Raw genomic sequence first — 12663 nt, 5'->3', positions numbered from 1 at the left:
TTGTCCATTGACTTACACTTTAATTTAGCAGTGTTCGTTTAGACGAGGCGTAAAATTCCGCTGCGGAGCATAGGCTGCGGAGCGGAATTTGGTGTCCGCAGCATGCTCTGTCTGTTGCGGAGCAGTGGCGGACTCATGGCGGAATTTCTCCATTGACTTCAATGGAGAGTCAAAATTCCGCAATGAAGTCCGCAGATCTTATGTGTGCTGCGGAGCGTATTGGTTTTACTACCATGACATTTCTTCATTCTGGCTGGACCTATGTATTTCTAGGTCTACAGCCAGACTGAGGAAGTCAATGGGGCTCCCGTAATGACGGGAGCGTTGCTAGGAGACGTCAGTAAATAGTCACTGTCCAGGGTGCTGAAAGAGTTAAGCGATCGGCAGTAACTGTTTCTGCACTCGGGACAGTGACTACCGATCTCAATATACATGTATCTGTTAACAAATATATAAGTTCATACTTACCGAGAACTCCCTGCGTCTGTCTCCAGTCCGGCCTCCCAGGATGACGTTTCAGTCTAAGTGACGGCTGCAGCCAATCACAGGCCAAGCACAGGCTGCAGCGGTCACATGGACTGGCGCGTCATCCAGGGAGGTCGGGCTGGATGCCGAAAGAGGGACGCGTCACCAAGACAACGGCCGGTAAGTATGAATTTCTTTTACTTTCACTAGGGAAAGTGCTGTCCCTTCTCTCTATCCTGCACTGATAGGGAGAAGGGAAGCACTTTTACCGCAGTCCGCAGCAGCTAGTCCGCATCAATGTACAGCACATTTTGTGCAGATCCGCAGCAGAATCTGCAACGCAGATTCTGTGCGGCATTGATGCGGACAGTTGCGGAGGAAATCCGCCACGTGTGGTCATGCCCTAATCGGGAGAAATTGATTTTCATGTGTTGGGGTGCTTTTTCTCTTTTATTCCTTGTAGACATTGAAAATTTCTAAGTTTTTTTGGAAAAAATGTAGATTTTCATTTTCACGGCCTAATTCCACTAAATTCAGCAAAAAACCTGTGGGGTTAAAATGCACTATACCCCTTCATAAGTTCCTTGAGGGATGTAGTTTGCCAAATTGTGTCTTTTTGGGAGCGTTTCCACTACATTGGCCCCACAACTCCTCTTCAAAGCTGACATGGTGCCTAAAATATATTCTAATAAAAAGGAGCCCCCAAAATCCACTAGGTGCTCCTTTGCTTCTGAGGCCTGTGTTTCAGTCCATTAGGACACTAGGGCCACATGTGGGACATTTCTAAAAAAAACTGCATCATCTGGGCAATAAATATTGAGTTGTGTTTCTCTGGTAAAATCTTCTGTGTTACAGAATAAAATGGATTAAAACAAATTTTCTGGAAAAAAAATTACATTTGTAAATTTCACCTCCACACTAATTCCTGTGAAATGCCTAAAGGGTTAAGAAACTTTCTAAATGCTGTATTGAATACTTTGAGGGGTGCAGTTTTAAAAATTGGGTGATTTATAGGGGGTTTCTAATATATAGGGCCCTCAAAGCCACTTCAGATCTGAACTGGTCCCTAAAAAGGACATTTTTTTGAAAATGTGAGAAATTGCTGCCAAAGTTCTAAGGCTGGGTTCACACGACCTATTTTCAGGCGTAGACGAGGCGTATTATGCCTCGTTTTACGCCTGAAAATAGGGCTGCAATACGTCGGCAAACATCTGCCCATTCATTTGAATGGGTTTGCCGACATACTGTGCAGACGACATGTAATTTACGCGTCGTCGTTTGACAGCTGTCAAACGACGACGCGTAAATGGACTGCCTCGGCAAAGAAGTGCAGGGCACTTCTTTGCCAAGTAATTTGAGCCGTTCTTCATTGAACTCAATGAAGCACAGCTCAAGATTTACGAGCGTCTCAGACGGCTCGTAAAATGCGAGGAGGAGCATTTACGTGTGAAACAGGGGCGTAGCTAAAGGCTCATGGGCCCCGATGCAAAAATTCTTACTGGCCCCCCCCCCCCGCAAACTTCTCATGGCCGACGGTCCGCAGCTGTCAGCTGCATCGCTGGGTCTCCTAAGTGACCCAACAATGCAGCACTAGTAGCCGGGGGCGTCACTAAGGCTGGGTTCACACACCCTATTTACGGACGTAATTCGGGCGTTTTAGCATTGAATTACGTCCGAAAATGCGGCTCAATAGCATAGGCAAACATCTGCCCATTCATTTGAATGGGTCTTACGATGTTCTGTGCCGACGGTCATTTTTTTTTACGCGCCGCTGTCAAAAGGCGGAGCGTAAAAAAGACGCCCGCGTCAAAGAAGTGCCTGTCACTTCTTCAGACGTAAATGGAGCTGTTTTCCATGGACTCCATAGAAAAACAGCTCCAATTACGTCCGTAATGGACGCAGCGAAAGACGCCTGCACGTGCCTTTACGGCTGAAATTACGGTGCTGTTTTCTCCTGAAAACAGCACCGTAATTTCAACCGTAACAGACGCTGCCGTGTGAACAGACCCTCGGGGCTTAAAATGTCAGGGAAATAGCCCCAATACATATGTGTCCGCCCCAAAAAAAAGTGTGTATATGAGACAGCATAGAATATCTATAGCACTACGACCCTATAAACTATGGATAGGATTAGATACAGTGGCTCAGCAGACAGTATCACACATGATAGGATTAGATACAGTGGCTCAGAAGGCAGTATCACACATAATAGGATTAGATACAGTGGCCCAGCAGACAGTATCACACATGATAGGATTAGATACAGTGGCTCAGCAGACAGTATCACACATGAGAGGATTAGATACAGTGGCTCAGCAGACAGTATCACACATGAGAGGATTAGATACAGTGGCTCAGCAGACAGTATCACACTTGATAGGATTAGATACAGTGGCTCAGCAGACAGTACCACACATGATAGGATTAGATACACAGCTCAGCAGACAGTACCACACATGATAGGATTAGATACAGTGGCTCAGAAGGCAGTATCACACATGATAGGATTAGATACAGTGGCCCAGCAGACAGTATCACACAAGATACGATTAGATATAGGGCCCAGCAGACAGTATCACACATGATTGGATTAGATACAGTGGCCCAGCAGACAGTATCACACAAGATACGATTAGATATAGGGCCCAGCAGACAGTATCACACATGATTGGATTAGATACACAGCTCAGCAGACAGTATCACACATAATTGGATTAGATACACAGCTCAGCAGACAGTATCACACATGATTGGATTAGATACAGGGCTCAGCTCACTGACATTGCGTCTCCAGCGCTGGACCCAGGATAGGTAAGAATAATAATTGTGCTTCTTTATGTGTTACTGATTATTTTTGTGTGTTTGTGGTTTTTTTACAGGTTCGGTTGTTGGACTTCGGATTCGAGGACTTCAATGACGGCGTTTTTTTTATTCTCAATAAAATGGTTAATGAGGGTTGTGTTTTTTTATTTAAATAAAATATTTTTTCTATGTGCTTGTATCTTTTTAAACTTTATTATCACCGCCTTAGTAATGGCCGCTGGCTGATTGACAACCTCCATTACTAAGGCGGGGCTTAATGTTAGCCGGTGCAGAGGCTACACTAACCCCCATTATTACCCCGATACCCACCGTCACCAAGAGTACTGGGAAGAGCCGGGTACGAACCAGTACCCGACCATCTGTAGTGACGGGCAGGCACCGGGGTGGCCGCAGGCTGGTAGTATTAGGCTGGGGAAGGCCAAAAACAGTGGCCCTTCCCACCCTTGTAATGCTGCCTGCTGCTGCTGTGTTGTATCTGGCTGGTTATGAAAATTGGTCCCCCCCATTTTTCATAACCAGCCAGATACAATAAAGCAGCAGCAGCCTAGCATCACCAGGGTGGGAAGGGCCACTGTTTTTGGCCTTTCCCCTCCTGATAATACCAGCCTGCGGCCACCCCAGTGGCCGACCATCACTACAGATGGTCAAGTACTGGATCGTACCCGGCTCTTCCCAGCACCCCTGGTGGCGGTGGGTACCGAGGTAATAAAGGCGGTTAGTGTTAGCCTCTGCATCGGCTAACACTAAGCCCCGCCTTAGCAATGGATGCTGTCAATCAGCCGGCGGCCATTACTAAGGCGGTAGTAATATAGTTTAAAAAAAACCACAAAGACATAGAAAAATATTTTATTGAAAAAAAAAAAAAACACACAACCCTCATTAACCATTTTATTAATAAAAAAAAAGCCGTCATCGAAGTAGTCCTGGAATCCACCGTAGTCCAACGACCGAACCTGTAAGAAAACACACACAAAATGATTAGTAACACGTGTGTTAGGCTTAGATACAGGGCCCATGTGTGATACTGTCTGTGGGACCCTGTATCTAAGCCTACCACAACGTAGGCTTAGATTCAGGGTCCAGCAGACAGTAATCTTATACAGTATAAGATTACTGTGTGCTGGGGCCCTGTATCTAAACCTACAGTGTGGTAGGCTTATATACAGGGTCCATCAGACAGGATCACGCATGGGCCATGTATCTAAGCCTACCATGTGATTGGCTTATATACAGGGCCCATCAGACAGGATCACACATGGGCCATGTATCTAAGCCTACCATGTGATTGGCTTAGATACAGGGCCCAGCAGACAGGATCACGCATGGGCCATGTATCTAAGCCTACCATGTGATTGGCTTAGATACAGGGCCCAGCAGACAGGATCACACAATCTCATGGGCCCCCTAAGCCTGCTACATCGTAGGCTTAGGGGTTGTACAGTCCCTAAACATTGATGGCCTATCCTCAGGATAGGCCATCAATAGCTGATGTGTCTCCCGGGACCCGCCAATCAGCTGTTTTGAAGGGGCCGCAGCACTCGTACGAGAGCTGCTTCCCCTTCATTTCACTACTCGCTCACACTGTGAATCGCCAACACGGATTCACAGTGTGACCGGAATGAAGTGACAGGAATGAAGGGGAGCAGCTCTCGTGCTGCGGCCCCTTCAAAACAGCTGATTGGCGGGTCCCGGGAGTCGGACCCCGCCAGTCAGGGCTAACCTTACCTTCCACTTCGGCCACGGCGGGAGTTCTGTCGTCTCGATGCTGTGCGCGGCGCATAGCGTGGTGACGTCATGCGCTGCGCACAGCGCTTTACGTCAGGACCTCCGCTGCCATCCGGAACCAGGAAGGTAAGTAAAGTATGTTACTATAGTAACAGGGGCCCGCGGCCCGAGTTACTATAGTAACTTTTTATTGATGTAGTGCGGGGGGCCGTCGGCCCCCCTGGCTTCGGGGCCCGGTCGCAATTGCGACCGCTGCGACCCCTATAGCTACGCCAGTGGTGTGAAACGAGGCAGCTGTTTTCTCTTGAAAACAGTCTGTCTTTTCACACGTAAATGACAGCTAGCGTGTGCACATACCCTCAGCCTTGTAACGTCCTATAGAAATAAAAAGATGTTCAAAAAACTATGCAAACAAAGTAGACATATGGGAAATGTTAATTAGTAACTATTTTGTGTGGTATTACTATCTGACTTACAAGCAGATACATTTAAATTTATAAAATGCTAATTTTTGCAAATTTTCTCAAAATTTTGGTGTTTTTCACAGATAAACACTGAATGTATCGACCAAATTTTACCACTAACTTAACCCCTTAAAGAGGCTCTGTCACCAGATTCTCTAATCCCTATCTGATCGGCGCTGCAATGTAGATAACAGGAACGTTTTTTGTTTTTTTTTAAAAACGTTCATTTTTGGCCAAGTTATGAGCTATTTTATATATATGCAAATGAGGTTTGAAATGGACAACTGGGCGTTTTGTTTTCGTTATGTCCAACTGGGCGTGTATTGTGATTTTAACTGGGCGTGTTTACGTGTATGACGCTGACCAATCAGTGACCAGCCAGCGTCATACACTCCTCTACGTTGATTTACACAGCAGCGATGTGCAGCCGCATACACAGAGATTAACGGTAATCAAGTGTCCTGATAATGAATACACATGAAATCCAGCCTGGACGTCATGTGTACTCAGAATCCTGACACTTCTGAATCTTTTCTGTGAGATTTACAGCAAGGGAAACGAAATCTCGTTTACCTCCGTAATCTCGCGAGATTACGAGTGTCTTGCTGTAAATCTCAAAGAAAAGATTCAGACACGAAGCGGCTGAGCGCTAACACGAGACCTTCAGCTGCTTCGTTATAGCGATTGGTGGGGGTCTCACTGCTCGGACCCCCACCAATCAAAACTTCCTACATGTCTCTATAACATGTCAGAAGTTTGTTAAATGTTTAGCTGCACTTTAAGGCCTCATGCAGATGGCCATGCCCATAATGACGGCCCGCGATTGCGGAAACGGCCGGCCGCGACAGCCGTGGGCCGCTGGCCACATTTTCGTGCAGTGCTCCCATACAAAGTACGGCCCGTAAAAATCAAAAAGTAGGATATGCTCCATAATTCCCGGCACGGTTCTATGGCACGGACACCCTTCCGTAGCGATACGGAAAGGTGTCCGCCGCCAATAGAACGGGGTGGGTCCGTAATTGCGGAGAATTTTCACGGTCGTGTGTATGGGGACAGTGGAAACCATGATGTACAGTTGCATCAAGGTGCGTTAAGGGGTTATGGCTCTGTTCACATGTGTCGGATTTTACACGGATTTCGGTGCGTGCTGATTCCACAAAATCCTTCACAATCTAAAAAATGCATCGGATTATGTAGTAATTACATGTCGGATTTGGAATATGCAAATTCTATACGTGTGAACAAACCCCAAGGAATATTTTTACTGCACATTCTGAGTCACCTCATTTACAACCGTGCTTTACGGTTTATAAAATAACAAAACATTACACTTTAGACCAAAGTTCACCATTGAATATTAGTATTTCCAGCTCAATAGAGAATTTCTTAATAAATTAAAGTAATTTCACTTTCAAATTCCAGACTAAGGAATTTTTGTACAGATGCATCTGGGCTGCAGGGGAAAGTGATGATGTGGCAGAATTCTGTAGTGTGTACATGTGCCAAGTGCATACACTGATCTCAATGTATTTTCTAATGTAAAATTATCAATACGCAGACATTGCAAGGTGAGATAGATAGATAGATAGATAGATAGATAGATAGATAGATAGATAGATAGATAGATAGATAGATAGATAGATAGCAGAGGCGTAGCTAGGTTCTCCAGCAACCGGGGCAAAGATTCAGTTTCGCGCCCCCCCCCCCCCCAACCTCTTTCCCGACATCTCCTTCCCCCTCGCCATGTTTGTTTTCTCTACCAATCGACGTGTCATTTATTTTTATGTAACTCGAGCATAAAAACATTTGTACATTTTACAAGCAATATGGTTCTATACACAACACCGAAACCAAGCTCAGTACATATATACAGCCCGAGAACCAAGCTCACTACATATATACAACACCAGCACAAATACAGCTCAATTTAGTGCAACCCCTGCCGTATAGGTGTGTACGGCGTAAAACTACAGCTCCCAGCATGGCCCAAACAATGATAAGGATATGCTGGGAGATGCCGTTTCACAAAAAATAAATCCTATCATAATCATACCACCCATCATCTTGCTGCAGATCATACAGTGACTACATTACTGATTAGAGGCAGAATGAACATTTACATTAAGTGACTCACCGGTGACGTCTCAGATTCTAGTTCTTTTTCTCCATCCGGTCCAGACCTCTATGATGACTTCTCCCGGTCACAGACCATTTCTGCAGTTTGCCGCTCAGACGTCTTCAGCTTCTCACTTTTCCAACATTTCTGCACCTATAAATAAATATAAAGTTATCATTATACCACACACTACGCCCCTAAATATAATAGCGCCATACACTGCACCTCTAATTATAATAGCACCATACACCGTGTCCTACACACACACACTGTGCCCCCTGTAGATAGTGCCTGCCATAGAGCCCCTGTAGATAGTGCCCCATACAGACCACCCCTGTATAGTGTCCCACAAATAACTCCCCCTATAGTGCTCTACAGATAGCCCACCCCTGTATATAGCCCCCTGTAGATATAGCCCACCCCTGTATATAGTACTCTACAGATAGCCCAACCATGTATGTAGCCCCCCTGTAGATATAGTCCACCCCTGTATATAGTTCTCCACATATAGTCCACCCCTGTATATAGTGTTTCACAGATAGCCCACCCCTGTATATAGCCCCCATTGTACATATAGTCCACCCCTGTATATAGTGCTCCACTAGATAGTCCACCCCTGTATATAGTGCTCCACAGATAGCCCACCCCTGTATATACTATATACAAGGGTGGGCTATCTGTGGAGCACTATATACAGGGGTGGACTATATGTACAAGGGGGCTATATACAGGGGTGGGCTTTCTGTGGAGCACTATAGGGGGAGCTATTTGTGGGATACTATATACAGGGGTGGGCTATATCTACAGGGGGACTATATACAGGGGTAGGCTATATCTACAGGGGGACTATATCTACAGGGGGACTATATACAGGGGTTGGCTATCTACAGGGGGACCATATCTACAGGGGGACCATATCTACAGGGGGACCATATCTACAGGGGGACCATATCTACAGGGGTGGGCTATATCTACAGGGGTGGGCTATGTCTACAGGGGTGGGCTATATCTACAGGGGGCTATATACTATATAGCCCCCCTGTAGCTATAGCCCACTCCTGTATATGGTGCTCCATAGATAGCCCACCCCAGTATATAGTCCCCCTGTAGATATAGTCCCCCTGTATATAGCCCACCCCCTGTAGATATAGTCCCCCTGTATATAGCCCACCCTCTGTAGATATAGTCCACCTGTATATAGCCCACCCCCTGTAGATATGGTCCCCCTGTAGATAGCCCACCCCAGTATATAGCCCCCTGTAGATATAGTCCACCTGTATATAGCCCACCCCCTGTAGATATAGTCCCCCTGTATATAGCCCACCCCCTGTAGATATAGTCCCCCTGTATATAGCCCACCCCCTGTAGATATAGTCCACCTGTATATAGCCCAGCCCTGTAGATATAGTCCCCCTGTATATAGCCCACCCCCTGTAGATATAGTCCACCTGTATATAGCCACCCCCTGAAGATATAGTCCCCCTGTATATAGCCCACCCCCTGTAGATATAGCCCCCCTGTAGATATAGTCCCCCTGTAGATATAGTCCCCCTGTATATAGCCCACCCCTGTAGATATAGCCCCCCTGTAGATATAGTCCCCCTGTATATAGCCCCCCTGTAGATATAGCCCCCTGTAGATATAGTCCCCCTGTATATAGCCCACCCCTGTAGATATAGCCCCCCTGTAGATATAATCCCCCTGTAGATATAGTCCCCCCCTCCCCCGCAGATACAGCCACACACTTCTATTACAATGAAAAAAAAATAATTCAAACTCACCTTATTCCCGCTCCCACGCCATCCGGCAGCCATGGAGACCTGCTCTCTTCTGCGCAGGTCTCCAGGGGGTTGAACACAGCATCTATGAAAGGCGCTGATTGGCTGGGCAGGATGACTTTCCCTGCCAGTCAGTCAGCGCCTTTCATCGACGGAAGCGTCACTGGTACAAAAGGTACCAGTCGCTTCATTCGTGGAGAGGCGCTGAATGGCCGGGCACGTAACGTGCCCGGTCATTCATTGCTTCTAATTGTACCTGTGTCCTTGCGACACAGGTACAATTATAGTGAAGGAGGTGGCGCTGGCGCCCCCCTCTGAACTGCGCCCGGGGCACGTGCCCCGCCTGCCACCCCCCCCTAGCTACACCCCTGTAGATAGATAGATAGATAGATAGATAGATAGATAGATAGATAGATAGATAGATAGATAGATAGATAGATAGATAGATAGATAGATAGATAGATAGATAGAAAAGCATATACATTTATTTATGTTACTTCTATAGCGCCAACTTATTCCGCAGCGCTGTGCAGAGGTCCTTACTTACAGTCCCCATTGGGGCTCACAATCTAAATTCCCTATTGGTATGTCTGTGGGCTGTGGGAGGAAACACATGCAAAGACGGGGAGAACATACAAACTCCACGTAGATCAATTTATTATGGAATAGTGGATCAATAGCTATACCTTCTATACTATTCTATCATGTAATATCGGCCTCAGCTTTGATGCTGACATGAACTATGAGGCCAGTCATTGGCTGCAGCGACATGTGAACAACGAACGTCACGTGACCGTTGCAGCAGCTTCTGGGATCGGAGCGTTGAGGAACGGGGCCGCTGCGCTGGAGCGAGGGGGGAAGGGGTGAGTGCCTAATAATTTATTTTTTGTTGCAATTTCTGCTCTAGTACAAAAGTGATTTGCGTCAAAAGCACATGCCCCTGTGGTTTTTCACACAGTGCCCAAACAGGAGCCGCTATATGTGTCTGCACCCAGAAAATAATCTAGAAATGTACAAATCACTTCATTGCTCTCAGCTGAGGATCCTTTGTACAGAAGTTTCTTGGCTGTAGGAAAAGTGATTATGTGGCAGAATGAGGATCTGAACATATACCATGCACTATACTTATATACCATCTATACACTCACAAAACAGACACATATATATTGTATGGGACACTGGATGATAAAGGAGAATAATACCTGACACATTATAATAATATTGCTGATCTAAAAATATAATAAAACCAAGGATAAAAATTCATCTTGCATTGGCCGGGAATCGAACCCGGGCCTCCCGCGTGGCAGGCGAGAATTCTACCACTGAACCACCAATGCTTAGATGCAGGGAAAGCAGTTTCCCACTTTAAAAAGAAAATCTCAAATATTCAATTACTTGGTAAAGTTAGCAATGCTTAGCTTGGCTATTTTCTACTACGTGTTGCTGAGGTCTATCTATCCCTGGTACATATCTGGTACTAGAAGTTATCCTTTGCCCCCTGAAATAGTGCCATGTACAGTGCACCCTGTAGAACATGCTACATACATAGTGCCCCTATAGAAATTGCCACACATACTATGACCCTGAAGATAGTGCCACACACTCTGTGCCCACTGAAGAAAGCATTTCACAGGTGGCACAGTGTGTGTGACACTCTACGGGGGTTAGTCTGTCACATACACTGTGGCCCCTGTGAAAAGTGCCACACTCTATGCCTCATGTAGACATTGCCACACACACTGTGCCCATATCTCCCACTTTACTTCAATGGGAGAAAAGGCTGCAATACCTTTGAATCGTCGCTAAATGCGCGTCGACGACCAACAGCGAGCAAGAAGTGCTGCGGCCCCTTCAAAACAGCTGATTGGCCGGGGTCCCAAAAGTTGGACCTTGACTCATAAGCTATCAATGGCCTATCCTGAGGAAATGCCATGAATTATTAGGGCGTGACCCTACTTTGTAACCAAGGGTTTTGCCATAGGGCTAAACCAGGTAGCGAATTCTAAGGAGACCCCAGGTATTCATCCTGTAACCCTTATGTAAACCCGGCAGCGGACCCCAAATCTGCCGTCTTCAGCGGCTGGCAGCCGCCTGATCCCTAGTTGCACGCGCACGCTCTGGCTGCCTCTTAAAGGGCCAGCGCACACAAAATTCTAAAGTTACCTAATCCAGTGAGCAGTGTCCGTGTCGATTCCAGTGTCCGTGACGACTTCTGTATCTGTGTCCGTGACGACTTCTGTCTCGGTGTCCGATGTCCGTGACAAGTCCAGTATTTGTGTCCAGTGTCTGTGTTAGGTCCATTGTCCATGATGGCTTCAGTATCCATGTCTGATGTCCGTAACAAGTCAGGTTTCTATGTCCAGTGTCCAAGACCAGTTCAGCTCCCGATAATCCAGCACAGGCCAGCTTCCAGCTATCCGGCAGCAGCCTTGCATCTAGGTACCATCAACAAGTGACTGTCCTATATTTGTCTGGCCAGCAGCTACTCCTATCTGGCAACGTGAAGGACAGTAGTCGTCCAATCTGCAGCTTTTCATGGACAATTTCCGCACCGTGTTCGGGGTGCCTGGCCTTATTTCCTCAGCTGCTGCTTCGATTCTGTCTCTCCGCCAAGGAGGTTCAACAGTAGGGGAGTACGCCATACAATTCTGTACCGTGGCAGCAGAGCTCGCTTGGAACAATGAGGCCTTGGTGGTAAGTTTCTGGCAGGGATTAGCCAATAGAGTCAAGGATGAATTGGCGGGGGATCTTCCATCTACCCTGAACGCCCTGATTACTCTGGTTACACGTGTAGATATGAAGTTCCGAGAGTCCTCCCAGGAGGTCGTTCCTAGAGAGAAAGACCTGTAGGTTGGCGCCCAATTTTCAGAGACCCCGGTTACCTCCTTCTGCTGCGACCTTTGAAGGACCTATGCAGGTTGATCGGCTCAGACTGTCGGATCAAGAGCGGCAGCATAGACGTGCCACTAATCTGTGCATGTGGAAGAAAGGGTCATTATGTGCGTCAGTGTCCCCAGAAGCCGCTATATTAGGTGAATCTATGCCCTCTGCAAAATTCTCTCCTAGACTCTCGATCACAGTCTTTATCTTCACAGGTAAAGCATCTCGTCCTGTCCCCACTTATCTAAATCCTGGAGCAGCCGGAAATTTTATATATATCAAGACTTGGTGGATCGTCTCCATTTTCCCACGACTCCACTAAAGAATTATACCGATTTGTGCACTGTGAACCCAAAAACTTTTGGATTTAGATGAATATGGAACTTTTAAGAAATTCTGATTGATTCATTTA

The 12663-nt window shown here is 46.5% G+C and overlaps 1 non-coding gene across 1 annotated transcript; it reads right to left on the bottom strand.

The window, feature by feature from the left end:
• Positions 1-10637: 10637 nt before the first annotated feature.
• Positions 10638-10708, bottom strand: TRNAG-GCC (transfer RNA glycine (anticodon GCC)). Its single transcript has one exon. It is a non-coding gene; the product is annotated as a tRNA-Gly (tRNA).
• Positions 10709-12663: the final 1955 nt, after the last annotated feature.

Source organism: Rhinoderma darwinii, chromosome 3 (genome assembly GCF_050947455.1).
Source record: "Rhinoderma darwinii isolate aRhiDar2 chromosome 3, aRhiDar2.hap1, whole genome shotgun sequence".
Taxonomy (NCBI): domain Eukaryota; kingdom Metazoa; phylum Chordata; class Amphibia; order Anura; family Rhinodermatidae; genus Rhinoderma; species Rhinoderma darwinii.
Note: the sequence above shows the minus strand (reverse complement) of the source record. Positions and strands in the feature narration are given on the sequence as shown.